At 37.6% G+C, this 20,033-nt stretch overlaps 1 long non-coding RNA gene and 1 pseudogene across 4 annotated transcripts in view; one reads left to right on the forward strand and one right to left on the reverse strand.

Annotated features, from left to right (window-relative positions):
* LOC141577436 (uncharacterized) overlaps positions 1-20,033 on the forward strand; it is a 686,006-nt gene that overhangs the window by 473,787 nt on the left and 192,186 nt on the right. The window lies entirely within an intron of this gene.
* LOC141577362 (large ribosomal subunit protein eL29-like) lies at positions 14,831-15,437 on the reverse strand (annotated as a pseudogene).

A 20,033-nucleotide genomic window follows, 5' to 3' on the forward strand; every position in this document is an offset into this window, starting at 1 on the left:
TTTTATGGCTGAGTAGTAGTCCATTGTACAAGTATACCACAGCTTCTTTATCCAGTCATCTATTGATGGACATTTAGGTTGTTTCCGTGTCTTAGATATTGTAGATAGTACTGCTATGAATATTGTGGTGCATGTATCTTTTCGAATTAGAGTTCCCTCCAGATATATGCCCAGGAGTGGGATTGCTGGATCATATGGTAAGTCTATTTTTACTTTTTAGAGGACTTTCTATACTGTTTTCCATAATGGCTGCACCAAACTGTCTTTTCCCTTTTAAGAAAGCTCCTTCAAGAGTTATGTTGATTTACAATCTCCAATTCCCCCCTTCCCATTCTGTCTTGAACCCACTTCACTTGAGCTTTTTATTCTCCTGGTTCCCCTGAAACATCTCTTGTTAAAAGCCAGTGATAACCATCATATCGTTATAACTAAAGGTCAATTCCAAGTCCTCTTCTTACATGACTCATTAGTAACATTTGACGCAACCAGTCACATCCTCCTCCTTAAAATACTTTCTCCATTTGGCTTGCAGGCACACAGTCTGCTCTCCCTTCTCTACCTGTCAGGGTGACTGCTCATCTTCAGTTCCTGTTGTTCCTCCTTGCTCAAACTGTCTGATCTCTTTACAACAACATATAACAGAAACAATTACAATCACAAGAGTTTATGGAATTGAAGTCAGTATGGGGAAAAAAATCTTGAAAATTAGAATCATTTTAATTGGAAAATTTAACATGTCATGACACTCAAAGAAAAAAATACAAAATATAGTGGATAACACAGAGACAATGCTCAGATAATATAGATGTGCTGAAAACAAGCCCTGGCTGATGGGTACTCAGGAGGAGCTCCCGACTCCCACACTGGGAGGTAGAACTGAGCGAGTTGCTGTGCCCACGCTCCACGGCAGCCGGCTCTCTAACGTGGGTGTGATCGTTCACATAGCTTACACACAGTCCTATGCATCAACTCGGGTGTGTTGATTCGTTTACATTATTTTCTTTTTACTGTTTGTTGTCTTCTGATAGAAGAAAATAGCAGGAGAAAACAGGAAGGATTCCATTAGCTCTAAGAAGAGCAGTCACTTCAACAGCCACTTGTCTGTAAAGATTTTCCCATCTGTCTCCAACACTGGGTACGGGCTATGGGTGTGTAAAACCAGTGGAGACAGAAATTAAGTGAGAGCTAGCATTTTAGGTGGATTTACTGGACATCTGTGGGTTAGAACAGAAAAACAGACTCACTACCAAAGTTTTGCAAACCAGTGGTTTTGATTGTAGTTAAGATGTGTGGAAATTTATCCTTGAGGTTTCCCAGAAATTCTGATTGTCGATAAATAGTATGTATACTTTAATGTTTAGAATATATTTACTTACTAATGTTAACTCTTTTAATATAAGTTAGACAATGCCAGTAGTAAAGAATTGGGAAAGATAAGAATATTCTATAATTTTTCTTTGTAAAGAATGTGAGTATAAAAGTAAAACACTTGATCAAATAAAAATATAAGAATTTTATAGTCGACAGACTGATAAAGACCTGCCTTAGAGAATGATAAGTGACTGTCAGCTCGTTATTTACTTTACAGCTTTCGGTTAGGTGTCACTGTTATTTCAAAGATGAATAAGTACCAGCATTATATTATTAGATGAGAAAGCATTAAAAACAGTTCTTATGAAAAACACCTTAACATTTTGCATCTAGAATGTCCATTTTCTTTAGCGATGAAATCCTCTCTGACATTCACGTTAAGTATTTGCATTATAATGTACTCTTGTTCTCTACTTTTATCCCTAATTCATAATTACGATCATTTAGCTTAGAATAGGATTAGGATCATTATTATTAGGAAAACGTTCTTTCCTATTTAGAGCCGATGAATTCACTAGAGATTTTTGCCTGCATGATGATTGCTTGATTATGTACACCTGGAAAGAGCCCGAAAAAGAGATAATTCTTTTCCTTTTTGCTCTTCAGACATGTGTAGGCATAGACAGGATATTAGGGACCCTCAGGCTATGGAAACCAAACTATTTATTTAAAACATAACTGCATGACCCTCATTGACACTTGCATTCCCACAGCAGAGGCCAGAGCCCTACTGCATTTAAACTGGGCAGAAGTTGGGGCTAAAACAATAAGATAATAGTTTTATTCAATGATTCACATTGTTGATTTTAGTGACAACTGCCTGTTCAGATTTTCTTATCCACAGAAGGAAGAATGGTATGAGAAATTTAATCTTTTTATACTAATATCATTAAGAATTTTCTTTGTAAAGTAGGTACAGGGAGCATAATCAGCTGGAAGACTGTTGAGATGAGAGGTGGCTAGCATGTACAGCTACTGATTTTGGTGATTAATTAAAGCCTAGAAAGATAGGAATTCAAAGGAAATATTTTCCAAAAGCAATTGGCTAAAATAAGCTAATTAGCACATTTTAATATAATTAATCAGCATATAGATAACATATTGGGTCTTTATTAGTGGAAGGCATAGTAAAGCAGAGTGTCATTAAACAAACTGATTTGGGCCCTGTCTCTCTAATTTCATTCTGTAATTATAATTTATGCTTTGATGTGCATTTCTGGTAATCAAAAATATAATCTCTATAGGGGTATTTTTTAATATAATTGTCATTATCATGCTAGTCATAGTAATTTATTAGATCACCTGTTGAGGATTAGTTGGGAGTATTGCATTGTATTACAAGTAAATTTAGTGAGTCTATGATTTTGAATATAAATTAGTGCTACTAAAAGTGGAAAGGATCCTATTAATATAGAGAATAAAAGGTAGAATTCTGTGTTTGTTTTTTTTTTTTTTTGGTCCTATTTCTCTATCAAATGACAATAGTAAGTATTGAAATTAGTATTGCCTCAAAAAAATATAGAACAGGATAAGATTTGTGTTATGGAATGTTTGAGTAAAATTATTTGAACTAAAGTAAATATTGAAATATAGCATTATTTTGGGATTCCCTGTACTTTTGACAGGTGAAATTGGCTCACAACTAATATTAGTGATAATCAACTTATACCTACTGGTGAGGGTGTGGATAGTGAGTTGAAAAATAGTTCAATAAAGATCTTAAGCTTATTTATTTATGCAATAAATATTAAATAATGAGGCTTTAGGAGATAACTAATTCAGATTACTTTTGTTTTGAAGCATGATACTTGAGGTAGGAATGTAATTTTTAAAGTGGAATGGATTGAGAATTTTGATGTAAAAAACTATATATACCAACTACTTTTACAAGAAGTGTTAAGCCTATAGCAGCTTTCTGGGTGCAAATATTGATGCTTGATGTTACATTAACATTTATGTATTGTGAAGCATTGTAATAAATAAACATGATACTATGCCCTTTAAGTGTCATATTGAATTTACTATATGGGATAAAAGACTTAGAAGGATAATTATAAATGATAGTGAGAAGTTTATATTGATAGGGTTATCAGGCAGTTGTTATAACCGTAATCTAAGGTGTCAAAATTATTTGTCTTGTTGTTCAACTACCTAATTTTACTCTTACAATATTTATTTATTTACTTCATGTATAGATTGATATCCTAAAAGTCCAAGAAAGTGCCAGTAAGAATAAAATATGGGGTCCATTATCATTGATACTAGAAAGGATTTTGTAAATTGTAAGTGGGACAATTCTGGATTTTCAAATACAATTCATATGGATTTGACTTTTCTGTAGATAGGTAGTAATTGTAATCAGAATGTGAAATCCAGAATTTTACAATACCTACAAGTCTTTTGTGATGAACAGGGGAGTATTAGGGATTAGTAAAAAGATAGGTGGACTGAATTGTTTGGGGAACCAAAGTTGTGTTCTTATAAATGCTTAATTTGTAAGACAATTAAACAGTTGTTTTTAATTTCTCAGAGAACTGGGTTGCAGCACCGACTCAGCCATCCAACTACCTTATCCTCAGTGTATTTCTTTATGTCAAGGAGATCTTCACCCAAGATGGAAAACAAAAGATTCCTATATGCTAGGTTTAGAGCTGTGTTTCTTTGGAATGTTACAGTGGTGTTGCAGTGTTTCTCTTTCCCTCTGAGTAAAATGTTTCATTTAGCTTAGGGAAGAAGACCCACCCAGAAACCAACAAGCGAAAACCTTCCTGTCAGACTCTGAATATCAGCTTCCAATTTGCCCAGCTTCTGACCACAGAACTACTTGAAAAAATCTTCTTAAATACCTTGTTAGGTTTCAAAAGGAAAAAACAGTACATACTACTGGCAGTACTGAACAATCTATGAATACAAGAGGTGTCCCCAAAGAGGTGCAAAAGGCTATATTCCCAAGATCCAGAGCTGCTGTCAAAGATAACCAAAGGGAAGAAGGCTTAGTTGCCCTGAAGCTGGCAACAGCTGTAATGAAAGAAATTTTGAGGTATGGGGAAGTCATTCTGGCTTATACATGATTTAACTTAAATTTAATGTTAACTATCACAGCCTGTTTGTGGCCTATCAAACATACATTGTACAACTACTTTAATCATTATGGAAAAGACTGCATTAACCAGAAGTGGAGAATGTCCCAGTTAAAAATAAAGATTAAATGCCTCCCTTCCTGGGACACCAGTGCTAGTGATCTTTCAAAGCTTCTAGATAGATGTGGTAGAAATGAGCAACAACATAGTATGTATTTTGTAGAATAATATGTAATAATGAATTAGTTAATTCTTGTTAACCTGTTCACAATAAGTAGGAGAATAAAGCGTATGGCTCATGGGACACCTGATGATCATTTATTACTTCATTCCTATAACATCGCTAGTCAAAGGCTTTTACCTCTGTTAGGGTAATAATAATTATGGTAATAATTATGGTAGCAGATATGAGATATGCTTAAATATTTACTTCAAAACGTAGGGCATAATTATAATGTGGTTTCTAATAAACCCTAAAATTCCAATTGATGTGCTGCTCAGACTATTTTTATGCAACTCAAGTATTTTTTTCCTGAATAATATGGTACAATATGTGGAACCATTCCAAAGCATCTGTATTTCAGGATATGCAATCAATCAGAATAAATGTTGACATTAAGCTCAGGTGGCTACCTCCTGCTGGGTCAAAAGATTCCATTTTGTGAATATTATCTCTGCTGCAATTATAAAAAGAGTTACTGCTAATAAAGGTGCAGTGATGAGCACAAATCAAAGAAGCAGTGTCTGGTATTGTGATGTAAAAGTGGCATTAATTAGTCGCAGTAATAAATTAATGGCACCTAAAATTGATTAGGTCCCCCTCCCCCACTAGATGAGGGGCTAAGACAGTTAAATCTGTTGTGTCTGCAGGGACTAGGGTGTCATCTAATAAAGGGACACAATGCACAATGTTCACTCTATTCTTACCTTGACTCCTAATGTTGATGACGCAAGTAGTAAAAGCAATCATGGGAGTGATAATTAGAGGCTTTTTTATTTTTTAAACTGCTCTGTCTGATGTATCTATCATTAATGGTGCTAATGAGTTTCAAAATCCTCCAATCGTGATGGCATTACCATAAAGAGTTTTACTAAGATGTGGGCAGTAGCACTCAATTATAAATGTAAGTTTCTGCTGATAAAACCCTCATTGATTAAAATCAGCCTGAATTAGCTGTATCTGCTATCAGTTGTCTCTACGGTTCAATTTTATTTTAAAAACAAAGTAGTCACTGTAGCGTAGTACGACAACTTTGTGATTTGTTAAGAATAGATAAGGGTAGATAAATCTGTGTACAATGGCTAAGAATAAACTTTGTGTATCAAACATAAGGCCAGAGGATAATTCTTCATTTTACCAAGCTGGGAGGTTTAGCCCGATACACCGAACTACAGATTCTGAGATGCGGTTAAATGAAACCTTATCTGTGCTTCTCCGGGCTCTTTCAGCAAAAGCTCGGAATGGACCGCAGCCAGCATTTAAGGAGTGTGGTCAGATGTGCAAATAGCACATATGCATACATCTGTAATTACTATTACAACTCACAGGATAATTGCCAGTGCGACCTCACGTGGAGATTGTGTTACACACATAGGTCTCTGATTAGAGCGCTCTCTGAACGTAATTGATTACATCGCTAAGCTTGGTAGGGACAAAAGGTAGACCGAGGTTTAATTCTGTTAGTGGACATGGTCTTGATGTGGGCATTCAGATTGTTTATGCAAGGTCAGGATGATAACAGGTTAATAATCTAATTACTACTGATAAAGTTAGAGGTCCGAGTTGTTCTTTGCTGTATCATTTTATGCCATCAGCAGTTGGTTGAAATCCATATGAACCTACAATATTTGGTTCTTTTTGAAATTCAATGTGACCTAATTTTTTTGGTGGAAAAACCCACAGTTAAAATCATACTCCATGGTGAAATGCTGAAAGCACTTCCTCTAAGACCAGGAACAACACAAGGATGCCCACTTTCCCCACTCTTGCCACTTTTATTCAAACATAGTATTTTAAATCCTAGCCACGGCGATCAGACAATATAAAGAAAGAAGAGGAATCCAAACTGCGAAGGAAAAAGTAAAACTGTCACTGTTTGCAGATGACATGATATTATACATAGAAAATTCTAAAGTTACCACCAGAAAACTACAAGAGCTCACTAATGAATTCAGGGCAGTTGCAGGGTACATAATTAACACATAGAAATCTTTTGCATTTCTGTATGCTAATAATGAACCTTCAGAAAGGGAAATTTAAAAAGCAATACCATTTACCATTGCATCAAAAAGAATAAAATACCTAGGAATAAAGCTACCTAAGAATGTAAAACACATGTACTCGGAAAACAGTCTTAACTGTGATGAGAGCTGTGAGTTTTTCATATATGACCTTTATCGTGTTAAGATGTGTTCCCTCTTTGCTCACTTTCTGGATGATTTTTATCTTAAATAGATGTTGAATTTTGTCAAAAGCTTTTTCTCCATCTATTGAGATTATCATATGATTTTATTCTTCAGTTTGGTAATGTATGTCATATTGATTGATTGGCAGGTATTGAAAAAATCCTTCATCCTTGGGATAAATACCACTTGATCATGGTGTATAATTCTTTGTGTTGTTGGATTCCATTTGCTAATATGTGGTTGAGGATTTTTGCATATTTGTCCGTCAGTGATATTGGCCTGTTAGTTTCCTTTCTTCCTCCTCCTCCTTCTTCTTTGTTCTGATATCTTTGTCTGGTTTTGGTATCAGAGTGAGTTTGACCTTATAGAATGATGTTTGGAAGTGTTCCTGCTTGTGAAGATTTCTGGAACAGTTTGAGAAGGATAGGTGTTATCTCCTCTGAATGCTTGGTGGAATTCAACCATGAAGTCATCCATTTCTGGAGTTTTTGTTGCTGTTGGGAGTGTTTAAATTACTGCTTTAGTTTCATTCCAGGTAATCGGTAGGATCATATTTTCTGTTTCTTCCTGGTTCAGTCTTGAGGGACTGTGCCTTTCTAAGAATTTGTCAGTTTCTTCTAGGTTGTCCATTTTATTGGCACATAGTTGTTCATAATAGTCTTATGCCCTTTTGTATATCTGTGGTGTTGGCTGTAACTTCTTGTTTATTTCTGATTTTATTGATTTCTCTCTTTGATGAATCTGGCTAAAGGTTTATCAGTTTTGTTTATCTTTTCAAAAACAAAATCAATTTGATTTCAAAGTCAAGATTAGTTCCTTGAAATTCTTATCTGTAAGATAGTTGAATCAGGGGAATCATTTTCATTTAAAATATGTCTCCAGAAATGACACAAGGATGAACTTAATATTGTTTAAAAGATGGTAAAAGTCTCTGAAATCCAGATAAATAACTTTTAGACCCATTGGTTGAATATCTATTCCTAGTAAAATGGGAAAGAATCTCTATGCTGTTGGTGTATTATAATTTTTTTTCAAGGTATTAGCCTTAAATAGAACAATCTTATTCTCACTTTGAAACTAGGAAGAGTAAGATGACTTGTGCATGGATTAGTGAAAGGACACTTTATTCTACTACTTTTTATATGGTTTCTTTTCTTTTTACAAAATTCATGTATTTCATCTGTATTTTAACACATGCGTGCATGCCTGTAAGGGGAGAGAAAGAACTTTAAAGAATGAGTAGGAGGAAGTCATGGGAAAAGTGCAGCTGAGGTTTTTCAAGCTCTAAGAACCACTTTTGTAAAGACGTGCAAATTAGGAAGAGCACTTGTCTTTCAAGGGGCTGCGTATTTGGTAAACCAGGATGTAGAACTTGACATGGGGAGTGAGACAGTGAAAAATGTCACTAGCAGTTCACTGCTGGAAGCTGACACTTGGCCTTAGTGTTCCCAACTAAACATTAACAGCTTTCTCAGAGTACAGTCGATCCTCAGACAAGGCCACTCTGTGACCACAATAGAATAAGAGAGAAAAAGACACTTTGCAGCCACAAAAGCAACTAAACATCCCCTTCCCCAAGAAAGCAAGAGTGACTACTAGTTCCTTCCCTGCTCCACTTTGGACTCCTTGCTTCCTAGATGAAAAATACAAAGACACCCCGTGACTTGTCTCTGCTGTCTGACAGCACCCCATCCTGAATTATCCACAGGTCTCTAAATCCTGCTTAGAATCACTCAGCTTGAGCCCCACTGTTATAAGCCATTCCTAACTCTCTTTTACAGAGACAGTTCAGGGCTCCTCTGATGTGCATTCTCCCTTGCTGCAGGAAGCCAAATGAACCTAAATTTGCTTGATTGCTGGTGCGCGGTGGTTGTTGGTTGGCAGGCTCTGAGCTGACAGTAGTGGCAGGAGATGGTCCTGTTAGGCTAGTTAGGCTAGAATAAGATCATAAAGACATGCCAGCATATATAATGCCAAGGAAATGGCCCTTTACCTTTTCTGCTACAGATGATCTTTGGAAGATGTTAACACACAGGAAGGAACATTATAGAATTATTTAAACCATCATTTTGGTCATAGTTTGGAAGGTAAATTGGTGTAGGGGCAAGATTGAAAGTAAATAATTTGGGAGATAGTTTTAGCCATCTGGACAAGAGGTGATGAGGGCCACAGTTAAAGATGCCAGTGTAAGTATAAAAAAGTAGAGAGGAAAAGCACAGGGCTCAGTGACTAATTCTAGTGATGCCATTCCCTTAAGAGCAATGTGGAGGGAACAGCTTTGGGGAGAGTTGGATGATTAACTGAGTTAAGAGTTGCTTGCAAAACTAGAGTTTGACAGTCCAGGAAGCAACTCAGCCTATTGATTTGAAACTCAAGGGAATTATTTGGGTTGGAAAACAGATTTGGCTGCTACCAGCAAAGAGACAACAATTGCAGCCATTTCCTTTTTATGTGACACTTCTATCCTACACTGAGCCCAGAAAGCTCTGCTATTCTAGTTTTCACTGTCTCCTCCTAGCAACTGGCTAATTGATGCATTCCATTACAAAATGTGAAGTGAAATTGAATAGGATGATTTGTACCTGCCTTAAGAAGGCAAATAAACTAGGCTCAGGCAATTTATAAATAGAGCTCAGCTGTGAGGTAAGATAATAGATATTCCCTCCTGTTCATGAATCCACGTTGTCAGGCAGGAATGACCTTAGGGATAGAATTGCTCAGCTCAGCTAATTCCTCAGGTCCAACTAAGCCCGTGGCAATGGTGAAGATCAGATGAATAGATGCTTAAGTGGAGGATTTCTCTATGGAAGGAGTTTAATCCTTCTTTCTTTTCCAGGAGAGACAACATACATGAATGAGTGATAGCTGAGAATTCCCAAGGTGTAGCTGTAGGGAAGAGAATGTGGGTAATCCACAGTCAGAGGATATTTAGTAATTATTCATTCCCATATTTATTCCACTCCAAAGAATTGTTTCAAGATAGCTGATATCTTGAAGCGCACATGGATTCTTCCAGAATGAAACATTCTTAGTCCACGATTAGACAAAGCTTTTCTATCACTGGGCGTTGTTGTTGTTGCTTTGTGTTTTTGTCCCCAGTGGCTGTAAACCATGAGCGTTTATTGTTTGACTCATTTTTCAGTCACAGGTTTGGACGATATGAGAGAGTGTGTTGTAGGTAAAACAGTATTGGACATAGATGCAGTAGGCTCTGTACTACATGCTTCACATGCGTTGCCATATTTAATTGTCATCACAGTTTCATGAATTGGTTCAGAATTTCATCCTGATTTTAGGGTTGGCACAACTGAGACTTAGAGAAATTGTTCATTGTAATATAGATTAGTAGGTATTGGAACTGGCGCAACTTCATTTACATGGTACAAAAACTAGTGCATAGTCTTCTGATAAGGAAAAAATGTCACCAACCTTATTCTATTGTTCTTATTTGATAGAGTATTTATTAAAACTTGCTTATAGGTTTTGATTGGTTTCAAAATACAGTTAATCTTTGATATTTTACCTAGTGTTATGTTTTCATTTTTTCTTTGAATGCAATATTATAATCATCTTCTCCCTTTTATTGCATCTTAAAATTGGGAAGTCCTTTTATTATGTATTATAATCATTCTCCCTTTCGGCTATATTTTCTTGAACAACAGAAAGCTTTGACATGGTTGTATTAACCTTTTCATTTTCTACTGTTGATTTGGTTTTAAACCCTACAGCATGAGGAAAGTCCTCCTTCATCTATAGCCTCACACCCTGCTTCTCCTTAAGTCTCATTCAGCATCTTGTCTGTAAACCTTGATTTAAAACTCAGTTTCCTGGACTCCACATTCCATCTACTGAATCAGTCTTTAGGGATGAATCCAGTGAATCTGGAATTTTATCCGGATTCTAAGTAAGTGTTATGTACATTACAGCTTGACGACCACAGCTCTAGGGAGAAATGATTGCACATAATTTTCTACATGTTTTACCCAGCTGTTAATCTTTAACTGTATGATGAAAATAACACAAAATGCATTTTTGTTTTCCCTCAAATTGAAAATAATACATTGTCACTTCACACTCCTTACAGTTATTACAAGTTATTTTTGGTAGCACATAATTAATTCATTAGTAAAATCATATATATAAAACTCAAGTGTGAAAAGATGCATTTTATGTAACGTATGATTCAGTGTTAGATTCATGAACGTGAACTAACACTTTTAATGAACAAAGAAGACTCATAGCCATGGACGCAGGGGAGAGGTTTTAGACTGAGAGGATGAAGGAGATGATATCAGGTATTTCTTACCATATCATCAGTAAAAGAGTTTTTTTTTTTTTTTAATCTTATGAAAGGTTGTGGGGCAAGGGGCAGGGGAATATAATACAGTTATATAAACCAAAGGCATCCCAATTGTTTTATCAGTTTCCTTAGATGAAAACAAATAGTCTTGCCATTTTCAAACTTGGTGTAAACATAAAATTACTTATAGTGAGTAAATTGAATATGAAAAATATATTGGTTTCATATTATGGTTAGATAAGGAAATGAAAAAGACATGGAGGTAACAAGCAGGAAGGGGCAGCCACAGAAGCAGAAAATAAGAGGGCAGAGGTAGGGAGGGTTGTGTGTTGGCAAGGGGGGAAGGCAAGCATTTTCTGATGCTGATCATTGCTGCACAGTGTTTGTGCCCTTCTTTGTAGCAGATCCTGGGTGTTACTTGAATACTCAATATTCTCAGCTAAATGACAGCGTTTCTTCCCAATCTCCCTTGAATTTAGATGCAAAGTTGAGGCAACATTTGAGCCAATATAGCATAAGGAAACCACACGAGGTGGCTGGTGGAGTTTCCCTAGTTGGGAGATGCACCCTTGATTCTTCCAGTCTTCCTCTATCTTGATGCCTGAGATTGGATGTGGTGGACAGATCTCCAGAAAGTCTCTCATACCATGACCTGTACTTGAGCACAGACACCAAAGCAAGGGTGTGGCAGCAGAATTACATAAGAACTCCACCTCTTTGTTGTTGGTGCTCACGCCAACACTGTACTGCCCACATCAGGGATTATTATGTGGGAAATTCTGTCTTCATTTGGCTTCTATTGCTTTTGTGGTGTGTTAGCTATTTGAAGCTGAAACAATCTGAGCTGAACAAAAGGTAGACATCAAAAAGAATAAATGCACAAATTTCACTTATTTTTTTCCAAGGTTTTATAAGGATATTGCCACTAACCTTATTACAACCAAACTCCAAGCACTGACTTTGGATTTGAGCTCAGTTGTTTGGCAATTTTAGCCATAGAAGGGAATACATCATACAGACTCATATCCAGAGAGAGCTATTTGACTTTGAAGAGTCTGTGAAAAGACCTGAAGAAGGGTGGCACACTAGAGTTTCTGCTGTCTAATTTAGTCCTTCTATTTAATATCATTAACAGCGTTCTTGGTCAATAACTTTAATTCCCCCAACAGACCACTGCTGACTCCCACCCAGTACCCAGTTGCCCGAGGACCACAGAAGAAGCCCCATTGGTTATGGATCCGGCTTCTCTTCATTACAGTTTTCAAGCAACTGCTTTATAGTTTCCCCCTGCGAGTCTGAGCATTATCTCTCACATTCTGAAAGTGCTGTTTCAGGAAAACGCAATGAGGGCAGACCCCAAAGTAATGCATCAAGGCCCTCAGCCCTAATAGCTATGCTAATATGTACACTTGTGAATGAGCTGCGTGAACTTTTTATTGATAGAGACGATAGAGGTGCCCATATTTGGCATATGAGGAAATGACTTACAGTCAGAGTGTTAGATTTCCCCCAGAGTAAAGGGAAAGGCTCCAGCATGAGCTGTTCATTCTTTGAGTAATTGCAATATTTGTTTTGTTTTATATGCTTCTGTGTAGACTTAAACTTAAATATTTCATAGTTATGTAATGATATTTTGCTTCTGATGTATCTACTAATTTCCGCAAGTCAGCTAATAGGATTACCAGATGTAATTAAAGATAGTGATGGACAAATATTTTGGCACTGTAGCCCTAGTACTAAACACATTTACTAGACAATATAATTGGAAATACATTTTCAACAAATTAGGAAACAGATTAAAATGACAAGAGATAGCCGAGTACAAAACTCATATAAACTCATAAAAGAGCCACACTAGAAATGTGAGTATCATCCAGATGGAAATCAAATGTGTAGAGTGGTCTTATTCACAATTAACACAAGAAAAAACAATCATCAATATGTTTCCTGTGATTTAAAGTAATATAAAATAGTTCCTTTATTCGCTAAATTATGTCTGAAATCCAAAAATGGGGAGACTTAAATACTGGAGCATTCCACTAAGCACAAGGGATTGAATCCTGCTTTTACTTTACTTTCTCCCGACCCTTACTAAAATGACTGCATTAAGCAAATATATGCACCAAGACTAACAGAGTGAGACAGGGAGTGACTACAGCGTATTTGCGGAAGTGGGGAAACAGATGAGTGTCCGGTGATTTAAATGAAATCTGAACAAGTGGTCAGGAAAGTGCAGAAGAGAGGAGATTCAGATCCCTAACCATGGAAAGGCTCAGATATAGGAGGCAATGGGGATCTTCACAAGTGGAGGTCCAGGTAAAGAGGATTCTTTAAAGATTTGTATAGGATGGTGTTAGTTACCTGATCCCTTTTCACATCTGGTTTACCTGGCAGCTTTTCATTAAAAAATGTCTTGTAGTTTTACTTAACATCTCAAGCTGTAATATTTTCATTTATAATTGTAAATATAAATACAAATGTTAAATTAAAAGACATAAACAGTCCTTATGTGATGACCTGTTAAGGCTGTCATGGCTTCGCTGTTTGGAGTGTTCCATCTTATCAGCTACTTCCTACATCACTTTGGTCAGGGAAGTCAGGGCAAGGAGGCAGGGAACACTGTCTCCAGAGGAGAGTAGGAGATAAGGACATACCAATAAAGGTTTCATACTTTCTAGTTTACCTTGGTCCTGCTTAGGACACTTACTTATTTATTACTTAGTGGTGAGAGACCAAACATAATCCACTAAATTAAAAATAACAAGCCACTGTTAAATTAAGAAAGATTGCACAATGCCAGAAAACACTGAATCTCTCTAAAAACATAAATATATATAAGAATTATCATATGAGGTAAGATGCTTTTCTTTTATTTGACCATTGCACACTATATAAAGTGACCCAAAGTAGGACTCTGGCTTTTCTCATTACTTCAAATTATTCTATGCTATGGCAGAATAATTTACTTAATATCATCAGGGCTTTTGTTTAAAAATCATGCCTGTTCTTATGTCATCATTTTTGTGCCACCTTCCTTTGACAGACAATATTAATACTATTTCAGAGCATGATAGGAAAATCAATCCAAGAGTTATTTTTCCCCAGGATTGCCTCCAAGACTTGTCTACAAAGTTAAAAGTGTTCTCATAGACTCTCCTATCTGATGTGAATGAGTGGAGAGTTTAATGAAGTCAAATGAACCTGCAGAAATCTTTTAAGAAAAAACTCTGTTATAGTCTAATTTTATAAAACAGAGAAAACCCAAATCTTTAGTTAATACAGTCATTTTCCCTTTTTCCCCACGTACATATGTGTACACATGTCAATGTAAGTAAATGCCTCTCTCTCATCCCCCTATCTATGTATAATTACATGTGCAAAGAACTGAATTGACATGACAATAGATATTGTAAAAACCAGAGTGGTGTTATTACTTGACTTTTTTTCACATAATTTTTAACTAAATATTAACAATAAATAGACCATGCTTCATAATCATCTTAGATTAATCCCCTAAAGTGAAGAGTATTCTCTAATTGAGTGTTTCCCAAAGACATATTACATAAGGATCCCCTGGATATTTATTAAAATTGCAAATTACCAAGTCAATGTCTACAGAATTAGCATCTCTGGAAATAGAGCCCAGAACATGCACCTTTTTTTTTTTTCCTGCCTCAGGTTTATTTGTACAAACAGCACAGGTAGACATGAGCCCCATGCAGACAACTGCCCAGGGGTTACACTAGTCCTTACATCCTCACATCAATAGATGAAAGCCTCTACTCTGGAGCCTTTGTAGGGGCCTGGGTGCCTTTGGGAGACTGAGCCGTAGCTGGAGCTGGAGCCAGAGCTGAAGCTGTGGCCTTGGTCTGAGCCTTGTCCTTGGCCTTTGGCCAACAGAGCCTGAGACCCTTGGCAATGTGGGTACGAGCACATTTCCCGAGATTGGGGTAAGCAATGTAGGCAAGTGGACTGAGCTTTCAGCTGCTGCCCTTTGGAATCTTGGGCTTGGCCTCCTTGGGCTTTATGAGAGCCTTGATAGCCTCAGCAAGTGCATTCATGGCGTTGACGTTGTTGGCCTGCATCTTCTTCAGGCCCTTCTTCTCGTGCTTCTTGGCAAAGCACGTGTTACTCAGGAACTTGGGGTCCACCCCCTTAAGAGGTTCATATCATTGTGATTCGGGCTTTTTGATGCCATTTGTGTGCCATTTTTGGGACTGGTTGTGTGTGGTGTGGTTCTTTGACTTGGCCATGCCTGTACTGGAGCCAGGAGATCCCGAATCGCCTGGGACTGGAAGAGAAAGAGCCAGAACATGCACTTTTAAAATGCCGGCTCAATGAAAAATTTTTACTGCCCGAGTCCTAGGTCTTCCCTGACATTTGCTATACATTTATCATTCTGAAAAAAAGATCCTATTGCCTGTTATGTGAAACATGTTAACAAGTTTAGATATCTGAGCATCAAAAACTGGGCTCAAAAATTCACTGCACTTAGAAAGAACATGAGAACATAGAACTATAAAGCTAATCTAATTAGATGAAACCTGTGTCTCCCCAGAGCGATTCTGTGTCCAAGCTGTATCACAATCTCCTGAGGGTTTTTTTAAAACTAGATTTAGAATTTTTCCCCAAACTGTAAGACCACAAATTTTTCGAGTGTGTTCTGGTAGCCAGCAGGTAACAGTTGAGATGTTTCAAACTACCTGAATAGACTGAGATTACTTTTGTCTTTAACACACCCTCTGTTTACACTTGATCAACAGGAAATTAAACAGTGAATAACAATTGGGGCTAATTAGTTTCTGTCACAGTTTTAAAGTTACTACATAAGCCACAGCCTTAATGGCTGAAGGCAGATCTTCCCTAGAGGTACAAATTTAAAGTACAAGGAACCACAGAAACCACAGGAAAAAATCATTGCTTTGATTTGCCACAGAGCTTTGAGCTCTTGCCTCTTTTGGAGAAATAGGGATTCATCCTTCAGGCTTTCTGGGTTATTTTTTTCAAACTACAATTCACTTTCAGAATCACAAATGAATGCCTGAGGGAACACAGAGTTCAAAGCTTTTTCTTAAACAAGATATTAAGTCATGTGTCATGAGGTACCCAGTGAAACTTCAGACACAGAAGCCTGAATATATTTGCCAGAGAAATCCAGAAAAAATATTCTATCAACAAGGATAGTTTTTTTTTTTTTAAAAAGATGGGAAAGACCCCAGATGTTAATAATAGTTATCTATGAGTTGAAGGGACAATTAAAACTTTTTCTTCTTTATAGCATTATTTAATTGTTTCAATAAAGGTCATCCATTACCATTAAATTCAGGAAGAAAACCAAAACATAATTTTACCCACTGTTTTTAATGACAAAACAATTAAGTTTTTTCTTCAGGTCAAACAGTTGGAAAGTGAAGGGGCAGTAAAAGTTGTAAAAATTCCTCCTATACATTAGGAAGTCCCCCATGTTAATTTGGGGCTTTGGGGTTTTCAGTTTTGGTGTGTCTCTGGGAGTAAAGGGCAGCCTGGAAAGTAGCTACAATATGGGAGAATATGTTTAATTAAACTTACCTACAGCGTTTAAGAGATAATAGGACTCTATCAATGAGGCTGTTAATGACAATAATAGGGAAGAGAGCCAAGTAAAATTAGCTCTTCCTCTCCTCTCTTCTGTGATGTTCCCAGAAAGACCAGAGGATTTTAGTGACGTTCAACACATACTCTATCTCTAGACTTAGGTAGATATAGATGTGAGCTTGGCAGTCCCATATGGCAGTCTGCTTTTTAGATACTGTTACTGAGTCCAAACTCACTCTGCTTGCTGCACAACAGGCCAGTAAACTGGCCGATGAGGTGTTGGGGCAAGGAATGATGACTTCATTCAGAAAGCCAGCAGACCGAGAAGGTGGCAGACTGATGTCCTGGAGAACCATCTTACTTCAGGCTCCTTTTATACTGAAGATGGGGGTGGTGTGGTTGATTGTTGCAGATTTCTTGTTTCTGAGATCCTTTGTTTTTGCAGCTGTCCGTGTGGGTCAGGTCATGATGTTCCTATAAACCTCTCACAAGACAAATGCTATTCTCTGTTCTGCAATTTTTGATCTCTATATGAACAGAAAAGTGTTATACCCTTAAAGGTCAGAGCCTTGAGAATGGGTTTTCTTATATATTTCAGGCTATAGATAGCACTCTTTTAGAAAAGGTGCAGAGCCAGCATGACTAAGCTCAGGAAATGGCAGAGTTAGAGCTAAAGGAACAGATCTAATACGGAGTCAGCTTTGTTACTCCTTATTACAATGTTGGTGCCGCTATGAAGTCTATAGGAGGTGGGCAAGGAAACATTGTTTTATAAGGGGACAGAATTATCAGATACTGACTCACATTTGTCGACAGCAATTCTGATGAGTGGCTTTCTGCTTTTGACAACTTGGCAGCTGTCACTATAGAAAAGGACATTTGTTTATAGGGTCAGTTTGCAGGCTGTGTCCTGAGAACTGTATTTCATTAAGAAGGCTAACTCTCTTTAATTCCCCATCTGAATCATTCAGATTTGGCTAAATACAAAGTTTTCAATTTATGCTGTGAAATTTTATGCCCCTTCTTGCTCTGAGAAAAGAAACTAGGAAGCCCTTCCTGAGGGACACAGAAGTATGGACTGATGTCCGTTGCCTGGATCTCTTCCAAATCTGTGCCCTGACTGGTCACCACACTTCATGAGAGTCAGTTAAAATGGCATGATCCCCTATCCCACTGGTTGTCGTAGCTAAGCAGCCCGTTCTTGTAAGCTTGGGGGTAAGTTTTCATTACTTCTAATCACTTCATCATGATTTACTACTCTGCCTCTTCTTGTGCTGCTGTCTTGTGATAAAATTCACTCAAAAATTAAAGAGGCAGGACCACCTCCCAGTTCTTAATTACTGCTGCCTGGGATGTGCGTGCAGTGGCTGGACCACCGGCGGTCACTTTCCTGCTTGTGTCACTGCTGTAATGCCCTGCTGGCTTTCTGCTTCCAATCTTGTACTGTTACATTCTGCCCTCAATAAGGCAGCCAGACAGAACCCTTGGAAAGGTGGAGAAATCATTTCCTTCTTTGAAAAACTCTCCAGAAACCCCCTTACTCTTTCAGGAGTAAAAGCTGAAGTCCTTTCAATGGTCTACAGGTCACCACAGTTTGGACTCCCTTCAAATTCCGATCTCATCTTCAATTACTGTCCTCTTGCCTTTCACCATATTTATTCTCCTCCAATACGTGAGCCTCTTTCTTTGTTCAAACAGTTCATATGTGCTCCAGCCATGGACTTATTCTTCCCTCTACCTGCGACATTCTTCTTCTTCAAGACGCCCAAATTCTCACCTCCCTCACAGCCTTTAAATTTTGCACAATTGTCCATGGCTCACAGAGAACTTCTTTATCATCTTGTTTATAATTGCTACCCCCATCATTCCGTATCCTTCCTTCCTTGTTTTATTTTTCTTCGTGGAACTTTCTGCCTTCCAACGTATTATGAAATGTATTGATTTTGTTTAAGGCTTACTCCATGACTGGAATATAAACCTTGTTTTGGTGGGTTTTTGATCTTTTTAAAAAAAATCAATACTATATGCCCTACTATATATATATATACACACACACACCATATATATATATATATATTATATATATATATATATATATATATATATATATATATATATATACACACACACACACACACACACAGAGACACACACACATACATATATATATATAATCAATACTATAAGCCTGGAACATGGCTCAACACCAAGGGTTCATGTTGATTTGCCTAGTGTAGTTGCACAGGGACCCAAACTCGGAGGGGCCCCCATGCTTGGGGTTTAAGACTCTGCAGTTGCCATCTTGAAATGTAATTCCTGAATGTAACTTTGAATAATTTCCTCTTCGTACTTGCATCATAAGTGAAGTCCAGTTAGACAGTAGAGTCTGTGCTGGGGCTTGGAGCATGAGCTCCAAGGGGCTATCTCCTGCCACCTCTCTGCCTTCTCTAACAGGTTCTCAGTTATCTGCTCCCCTGACCTTGAGGTCCCCAATTCTACCTAGTTGTCCCCTGTTGGCCCCTGCCCCTGGCGTCTTGGGCAGATCACGTTGATGGCAGTTTCTGCCTCAGACTGGCATCATCACAGTGCACCTGGTGGGGGACTTGGTGGAGCTGAGCCTCGTCTTCTACCCCATCAGATACAGAGAGTGACTCAGTATTACAGGCTTTACTTTTAAACATCTTCGTTTTTTAACTATCAACATTTCCTTCCTATTTGTACTGAATTATATTACGATCTAGTCATTCTTCCCCTGGATTCTGGGGTGGTCTCCCTGGTCTCTGGCCAGTTCTCTTTCTTCTTCCCAAGCTCCAGGGTCGGGCTTGCTGGCTCCCAGCTAAGCCTGTGGCTGTCCGTCTCTCTCAGAGTGTTCTCAGATACCTTTGTTTTGCAGCAGTGTATGTCATACGCCAGATTCTCTTTATGGGAATAATGATTCACTGAGTTTTAAAGGAAAGTAATTATGGATTGGAAGGAAACTGTGGATAGTGTCCCTACCACCGGCTTTCAAAAGTATGTCAGCTTTCAGAAAATATGTTTACATTTTTAAGAGTGTATTTGATTCAAATAGTGTATTTCTAAATTATCATTGGTATGATAACTAGCTCCATACAGCTACTGCAGAAAATAATAACTTTTTAAAATTACAGTATAGATGTCAACATTTCTTAATCAAAATCCAAGGAAGCCTAGTCAAATTTGCAGAACATGGAAGCATTTTCCTAAGACGCCTCCTTTTAAGGAAAATTTGCGTGCATGCAAGTTGTCCTGCCGGCTTTGTCCTGCCCTGCTCAACGTGTCTG

This window comes from Camelus bactrianus, chromosome 4, assembly GCF_048773025.1.
Source record: "Camelus bactrianus isolate YW-2024 breed Bactrian camel chromosome 4, ASM4877302v1, whole genome shotgun sequence".
Classification (NCBI taxonomy): domain Eukaryota; kingdom Metazoa; phylum Chordata; class Mammalia; order Artiodactyla; family Camelidae; genus Camelus; species Camelus bactrianus.